The sequence below is a fragment of the Galeopterus variegatus genome, unplaced genomic scaffold (genome assembly GCF_000696425.1).
Source record: "Galeopterus variegatus unplaced genomic scaffold, G_variegatus-3.0.2 Scaffold3980, whole genome shotgun sequence".
NCBI classification, from domain to species: domain Eukaryota; kingdom Metazoa; phylum Chordata; class Mammalia; order Dermoptera; family Cynocephalidae; genus Galeopterus; species Galeopterus variegatus.
The window spans coordinates 172,511-181,461 of NW_007730091.1; positions in this window are offsets into that span (position 1 = coordinate 172,511).

Below are 8,951 nucleotides of genomic sequence, written 5' to 3' on the forward strand. Positions count from 1 at the left end.
AAGAACACCAAAGATTGCCAGCAACCACCAGAAGCTGCAAGAGACAAGGAAAGGTCCTCCCCTGGAGCCTTCAGAGGGAGCACATCCCTGCCGACAACTTGATTTTGAGCTTCTGGCCTCCTGAACTGGGAGACGATACATTTCTGCTGTTTTAAGTCACCAGTTCACGGTATTTCGTTATGGCAGCCCTAGCAAACCGATATACACCCTCTCCCCTCTCTCTCTGTCCCCCGCCACTTTTTTTTTTTTTTCTTTTCAAAGATGACCGGTAAGGGGATCTCAACCCTTGGCTTGGTGTTGTCAGCACCACGCTCAGCCAGTGAGCAAACCAGACATCCCTATATGGGATCCGAACCCGTGGCCTTGGTGTTATCAGCACCGCACTCTCCCGAGTGAGCCACGGGCCGGCCCCCCAGCCACTTTTGTTCCTTATAGCACTCATTACCACCTGAAATATTATACACTGGACCCTCAGTTTTCTCGGATTCCATCATTGCAAATTTGCTTACTCACTAAAATTGCTTCATAACCCCAAAATCAATGCTGGTGGGGCTTTTGTGGTCATTCTCAGACATGCGCAGACAGCAAAAAGTTTGAGTGACCTAACATGCACATTCCCAGCAGAGGTCAAACAAGGCGACACCTGCCTTCTTTTTTCAGTTTTTATGCTATAAACAAGGGTTCTTCTTGAGGTCAATGGATTGACACGCCTTTTGCATTTTTGTGATTTTTGTGGGTGATAGTGTTGTTTGAAACAGCCCCAAGCGTGGTGCTGAAGTGCCGTCTCGTGTCCCCAAGTGGAAAAGGGCCGTGATGTGCCTCACGGTGAAAATACGTGTGTCAGAGAAGCTGCGTTCAGGCATGAGTGCTAGAGCTGTCAGCTGTGAGTTCAATGGGAGAAAACGAACAGCACATATGAAATAAGGTGTTTTTCAACACAAACACACCTAAAACAAGATTATGTATTGATCGGTTGATAAAAACGTCATGGCCAGCGGCTTGCAGGACCCCAGCCTCGTGCAAGTATCTCCCCAGGAGCAGTATTCACTAATTCAGTGTTCGCAGTGACTTTATAGAACAGTCGTGAGTAAGCAGAATTGATTACGTGTGGATCCGCTGATCGGTTCTTTGTCCTTTTCTCTTGCTGTGAGAGTGGGGATATCGTTTTGTTCTTCTGCCTATCTGAGCAAGGCACACAGTAGGTGCTCAATAAATATTTGTTGAATCAATCAACTCATGAACATAAAAAGCATAGTCCTGGGGTTGCCAGGTTGGGTATCACTGGAGGATCAGAGTGGTCCTGGACTGATTTTGTAGAAGCCACAGATACCGGGTAACTGGAAAAGTCCACAGCCCACCAGGATGGGATGGGTCGCCTCGGGATCTCCCTAGAACCTGAGCCTCATGGCACAGGATGAGGGACCGTGGGGGCTTCCATAGGTTGGGGCAAATGGTGGCCCTAGAGGCTTCCTCCACTAACGCTGCAGGGTGCCAGTGGAGAGGGGAGGGGACCCATCCTGAGGAGTTTTTGCACAGTCTTCTCTGGTCCATGTTTAAAGTCCCAGCTCAGTCGTCCCCTCTTCCAGGAAGTTTTCCCTGATTTCCACTCTCCCTCCCCCCAGGCTGAACCAGGCATCTCCTCTGGGCACCCAGGGACCTGGATGGGCACATACGCCCAGGGCTGGTTTGCCACTCTGTCTGCTACCACGCTGAGCTCCTGAGGCAGGGCCCTGCCTGTCTCGTTCTCTACTATTCCCCCTGCTTCCTCCCAATAGATATTTGTCAAATGGATAACAATAATAACCATAATAATAGCTTCTGTGCCAGGCACTGTGCTAAGCCTCTTACAAGAATTACCCATTTAATCTAATCCTCATTACAACTCCATTAAATGGGAATCCCCATTCCTCAGCTAAAGAAACTGAGGCTCTGAGAGGTTGACATCACGCTCAAGGTCACAAAGCTTGTTAATGGCAGAATCGGGATTGGGACCGGGTCTCTCTGGCTCCATAGCCAGCACTATCCACTCTAGTGATGTTGCGAGAACAGAATCCACAGCTCTGAGCTAATAGCCGGGGTGAGGTGCCCACGTCTCTCAAGGTCACAAAGCTTGTTAATGGCAGAATCGGGATTGGGACCGGGTCTCTCTGGCTCCACAGCCAGCACTATCCACTCTAGCGATGTTGCGAGAACAGAATCCACAGCTCTGAGCTGATAGCCGGGGTGAGGTGCCCACGTCCCCCTACAGACCCTGGGCTGGGGTCAACATCGCCACACATTAAGTTGCCTTCGACTGCCCAGGCCCAGAGAGTTGGACTGTCGAGGGTCTGTTGATTGACGGAACAATGTCCCCCACCTGCAGTGGGGCTGGGCCCCTCCTTCCAGCTTCTGCTGCCTGCATTCTAAGGGCTCTGTACGTCAACAGGGAGCTTCCCAATCAGGGTCTCAGATTCTGTGGCCGGAAAGGGGAAACAGATAAAGGATGAGGGGCTGGGAGAAGGTGGGGTGAGTACAGTGCTTAGAGCTTTTTGGAGATGGGGGGTGAGGGGCAGCAGTTGCATCTGAGCCCAGGTCCCAGCCCAGCTCAGACACGACAGGGAACTGCAGAGAGAAGGCTCCAGAAGGCACTGGCGTGGAAGCAAGAGGGGACGAAATGTAGTACATACATACACCGGGCATATCACTCAGCCTTACAAAGTGTCTTTGTTTGCTAGGGCTGCCATGGCAAAGCACCACAGGCTGGGTGCCTTAAGGAACAGAAATTTGCTCTCACAGTTCTGGAGGCTGGAAGTCTGCGATCAAGGTGTCAGCAGGTTGGTTTCTTCCGAGGCCTCTCTCCTTGGCATGTAGGCTTCTCCCTGTGTCTTCACATGTGTCTTCTCCCTGAGTCTGTGTCCCAGTCTCCTCTTATAAGGACACCAATCCTATCGGATGAGGGCCCTACCTATATATGACCTCATTTGACCTTAATTACCTCTGTAAAGAACCTATCTCCAAATACGGTCATGTTCTGAGGTTCTGGGGGTCAGAGCCTTAACCTATGAACTTGGGTGGGGAAGGGAGACGCAATTCAGTCCATAACAAACAGGAAGGAAATTCTGACACACGCTACAACGTAGATGAACCTTAAGGACACGATGCTCAATGAAATAAGCCAGTCACGAAAGGCCATATATTGTATGATTCCACTTATATAAGGTTCCTAGAGTCATCAAATTCATAGGGACAGAAAGTAGAATGGGGGGTGCCAGGGGCTGGGGAGGGGGATGCGGGGTGAGTGTTTAATGGGGACAGAGTTTCAGTTGTTTGGGAAGATGAGAAAGTTCTGGAGGTGATGCTGGTGATGGCTGCACAACAGTGTGAATGTGCTTAATGCCAATGAACTGTACACTTACGTACGGTTAAAATGGTAAATTTCATGTAATGTATATTTTATCACAATTTTTTTTTAAAATAGAGAGGGCATAACTAGTCCAGAAGCCAAAGGCACTGTAGAGAAACCACCAGCCTCACCGCCTCCAATGCAGGCCTGGAGGAGGCTGGACTCCCACCGATGGCCAAGCCAGGGGGTGCACCAAGAGAGAAGTGGCAGGCTGGCCAGGCTGGCTGTTGGGGGTACTCAGGCCAAGGAGTGGCCATGCACGTGGTTCTGGGATCTGTCCAGTTCAAGCAGGAAGGCCAGCTCAACAACCCAGACATTCACACCCCCACAGGTTACATGTGATCTCAGGCAACAAACTAGCCTGTCTGAGCCCACAGTCCCCATCTATGAATGGCCATCGCTGGGAGGGTCTGTGGGGTAGGATTTAAAATATTTACTGATGCTTGTCTTGCCTCAGGTCCCCTTCCTTCATCTGAACGACAGCAGATGTATCAGCTTCTACTATCTTAGAGAGAGTCCGTCTCAGCAAAAAGAAAAAGGAGGGAAGAAAAAGGCTTTTGAATGTCTAATGTCAGGATACTGAAAGAATTAACAACCGTGGGCTGGGAGGGACATGGCTCTTCCTAGCAGATGGCAGAGTGGACCAAAGATGACCTAGGACCCGACCAGTGGGTCTCACTCAGGCAATTCTGCCCCGCCCCGATCCCGTGGACATTGGACAGTGTTTAGAGACATTTTTGGTTGTCACAATTGGGGCTGCTACTGGCATCTGGTGGGTGGAGACGAGGGATGCTCTGAACACCTTACAATGTGTGTGACAGACCCCACAACCAAGAACTGTTGGCCAAAATGTCAGTAGTTCTAAAGGTGGGAAGCCGCAAGCCAGAAATTATGCAGTCTTCTACAGGCGTCATCGTCACCGTCCCCATCACCATCACCATCACCATCATATTGACAAGACTTTTTGTGCACTTACTGGGTACAAACTCCTGTCGTAAGCGCCTCACACACATCGACTGTTTTATCCTCATAACAGTCCTCTAAGGTGGTTACTGTCACTCTCCTCACTTTCAGTTAAGTCACTGGTTGCAATGAACTAAGTGCTTGTGTCCCCCCACAATTCATATGTTAAACTCCTAACCTTCAAGGTCATGGTATTCACAGGCGGGCCTTCGAGAAGTAATTAGTTCATGAGGGTGGCGCCTTCATGACTGGGATTCGTGCCCTTACAAAAGAGACTGAGATAGCCCCCTCGCCCCTCCACCATGTGGGGACACAGCAAGAAGGTGCCATCTACGAACCAGGAAGGGGGTCCTCATCAGACACCACCTCTGCTGGTGCCTTGACTTTGGACTTTCCAGCCTCCAGAACTGTGAACAATAAATTTCTGTTGTTTATAAGCCACCCAGTGTATGGTAATTTGTCACGGCAGCATGAACGGACTAAGACTGGCCCAAAGTCACACCGCTGGTAAATGGCACAGCCAGACTTCAACCCAGCCTGCCTGGCTGCCCCTAGGTGGAGGTGGGGAATACCCTGAATGAATTGGGACTACAATTTTTCCTCCTCCAGCTGAACGAGGACTTAGAATAGATGCTGAGATTCATTATAAAATATCCAATTCTGTTTCTCACATGCCTCCTGAGCTTCAGGACACAGGTCCATGTGTCTTCCTCAGGGGGTACCATGTCCCCACATAGGTACCTGCAAGATGTTTTCTCCAGCTGTGGATAAGCTGAGCTCAGCCTGTTCTGGCTTAGAAATGACCTCACTTGGCCGTGGGGTGACTGGGGTCTGGGTGGGTGCTGAACATGGGCTGGTTATTCCAGGAGATAGTTCAGAAATCAGGGGGACAGGGCCGGCCCGGTGGCGCACTGGATAGTGCGCCACTTGGGAAGCGCGGTGGCGCTCCCGCCGAGGGTTTGGATCCCACATACAGACCGGCTCCCGCTCACTGGCTGAGCGAGGCGCGGGAGCAACACCGAGGGTTGCGATCCCGTTGCCGGTCCCCGGTCCAGTACGGGGGCAACACTGAGGGTTGCGATCCGTTGCCGGACACCGAAAAAGACAAAAAAAAAAAAAAAGAAATCAGGGGGACAGGGCCGGCCCGGTGGCGCACTGGATAGGGCGCCACTTGGGAAGCGCGGCGGCGCTCCTGCCCGAGGGTTCGGATCCCACATACAGACCGGCTCCCGCTCACTGGCTGAGCGAGGCGCGGGAGCAACACCGAGGGTTGCGATCCCGTTGCCGGTCCCCGGTCCAGTACGGGGGCAACACTGAGGGTTGCGATCCGTTGCCGGACACCGAAAAAGACAAAAAAAAAAAAAAAGAAATCAGGGGGACAGGGCCGGCCCGGTGGCGCACTGGATAGGGCGCCACTTGGGAAGCGCGGCGGCGCTCCTGCCCGAGGGTTCGGATCCCACATACAGACCGGCTCCCGCTCACTGGCTGAGCGAGGCGCGGGAGCAACACCGAGGGTTGCGATCCCGTTGCCGGTCCCCGGTCCAGTACGGGGGCAACACTGAGGGTTGCGATCCGTTGCCGGACACCGAAAAAGACAAAAAAAAAAAAAAAAAAAAGAAATCAGGGGGACAGCGCAGTGGGAGATACATGCTGTCATCTTTACCGTTGTCATCCTCACCATCATTAATAACTCAACAATAACAACACTCAAACTAATTAAGTATCTACTATGAGCCAAGCACTGTCCTAAACCCTGTGCGTTCTTAACTCATTTAATTCTTCCAAGAGCCCTATGCAATCCATGCGATTTACCATACCCATTTTACAGATGAGGAAACTGAGGCCGAGTAAGGTCAAGTCACCTTCCCTGAGCCATGTCATTAGGGGTGTGACTCCAGCCCCTTTCTTTTAACCCAGGGTTTCTCCACCTCTGTACTGTTTGCATGTGGGGCCCCGATCGTGCTTTGTGATGGGAGCTGTCCTGTGCATTGCAGGATGTTTAGAAGCGTCTTCAGCCTCTACCTCCTACTCAGTGGCATTTAGTTGCAACAACTAAAAATGTCTCCAGACATTGCCAGATGTCTCCTGGAGGGCAGAATCACCCCTGGTGGAGGACCTCTGCCTTAACCCTGTGTGTTGGGATGCAGCAGGGAACAATTAGCATTGGAGAGGTCTGGCTGCTGCAGCCCCCCGTAGTCTGAAGCCTGCAATCTGAGTGAGTAATAATAATAATCAGCGTGATGGCAAGATGATTATATAGCACCTACTATGCACCAGGTACTTGAGGCCTATTCCCTCGTTTAATCCTCATGAGGACCCTCATGGGACGAGTACAGTGAACCCATTTGCAAATGCAGAACTGGAAGCACAGAGAGGGCGAGTGACTTGCCTGAGGTCACACAGCTGGAAAATGGCAGATCCAGGATTCGAACCCAGGCTGCTCAACTCTAGAGAGACAGGTGAGAACAGGACAAAGAAGCTCAAGATTCACAAGAGAAGAGCCTCCAGCAAAGTTTCATGAGGCATCTACTGTGTGCTTGATGAGGCCGTGGCTGAGAAGAGGGTAACAGCCGGTCTTGAGCTGTTTGCCTTCCTGCCAAGACTCTTTTCTGCCTCCCATCCAACAGCCAAAAAGGAGTTAAGCTCCCATTAAGCATCAATATTTGAATTAATATTGAATAGATGAACAAACTGAGACTCAGAGAGGCTAAGAGACTTGCCAGGGACACACAGCAGTCAAGCAGGAATCGAGAGGTTCCCCCCGGGCCTCTCCAGGACCTCCTTTGTTCTCTCCCCTACAGGCATCTAGAGCCACTGCCACCGCCACCGTAGCAGCCTGATCTTCCTGGGAATCATCTATTGGCATTTCCAGGTTCACAGCCCTGGTGAACCATCCCTGTGTTTGCAGGGTCTAAGGACCAAGGCACACATTCACATTTCTCTAGAGGTTTCTCTGCTTCCTGAAGCTGAGGACACAACCCTGACGGGGTCCAACAAAAGGCGGTGGACTGGGGAGCCAGTGTCTCGGTGTCCCCTGGATGCCACCCCTCAGCTGACCTGCTTTCCTTAGGGTGTCCACCATGTCTGCTTCCTTCTCCAGCTGGGCTCCACCATGTCAGGTCCTCTCATCCCTCCTGGTCCTCCCCAGCATCCTCCTGCCTCCCTGTCAACACTCGGTCCCCCTCTACCGAACCCAGGCCACCCAGGAGAAAGTGGCTGAGGTCTGCTTCTTTGGGGCATGACTTCCCTGGGCAATATCCAGACCTCTAGGAGGTCTCTGGTGCCCCATGCAGATAGATGGTTGCTTCTAGATGGAGAATTAAAACCCAAGAAGCCAACTTGGGTTATGCTGAAGTCGGACCCCCAACTGGAGAGTCCCTTCCCTGCTCACACACGCACACACAGGCAAGATGTAGGGAGGTCACACCTCACCAGGATCTCTCACTCGGGGTGGGAGATTTTAGTCACTCTCTGCCAAGCACCCCTGAGACCTCTGGAGGAGCCACAGTAGCAGGACAGGAGCAGAAGGTACAGGGACGGCCACTCCCCTGGACATGCCAGTGGCCACACCAAGGTCCACACAGGGCAGGGCAAGAAAGGGCGTGGGGGGTGTGATTAAAGTTTACATCCCAGTCACAAAGTGCTGGGCTGCAAGAACATCAAGGGCCATGTGCTCATGGGGACAGCTGAACTGTGTCTGCCCCAGCAGAAGAGGGGAAACTGAGGCCAGCCCCAGGCAGAGCCCCATCGACAAGAGTGATGATCCCAATGGCAGGCCCCAAAGCTGGGGAGAAGGGAGGAGAAACCTGTCGAGGAGGGTCAGAGCATCTTCCAGGAGCCAGTGGCTGGGACAGCCGTGCGTGACAGCCCCGTGCCTGTCCCATTGCTCCCCTAGACGGGGAGACAGCTGAGTCAACAGGGAGACCGGGGCTGGGACGGTGGAAGCCAGGATGCTATGGATGTCCAGAGGAGACTGGATGCAGCCGGGGGGTTGTCAAGCAAGGATCGGGAGGACTCAACATTGAGCAAAGTCACGGACACAAGGCGTCCCCCCAGCGCCCAGCACTCTGACCTTCCAGAGGAAGCTGCACCTGGTCAAACACCACCTCCTGCCTCTTCCTCATCCTTCCCATACGGCCTGGGCACCTGGGGAGTTCTGGGCACCCCCTCACCCCCAGGCATGATGGCATCCACCCCATCCTCTAGCCAGGCACACAAACTTCACATCCACCCCCTCTGATGGGGGACCTGCAGGACGCACTGGCTCTGAGCCCCGTTTCTGCCTCTGGATCCACTCCACACCCATGGCTCCCCTGGGAACCCCAATGCCTCCAGGACCCCTCATTCACCCACCACTTCTTGGCCTCTCTGGGCATCTCCCCCACCCTGGTGGCCTTGGGGACCTGCATGGAGCTGTCCCAGCCCACCTGTTGCAACCTGTTCCCCAACCTGCCTGAGGTTTCTTCCATCCCTCACTCCACCCCTACCCCACCCCACCCCCGGTCTCCTTTCCTAAGAACGCCCTCCCCGAGTCTCTATCCCTAAATTCCTGTCCTTAAAGTCCTCTCCTTAACCCCCCCCCCCCCCCCCCCCCCCCCCCCCCCCC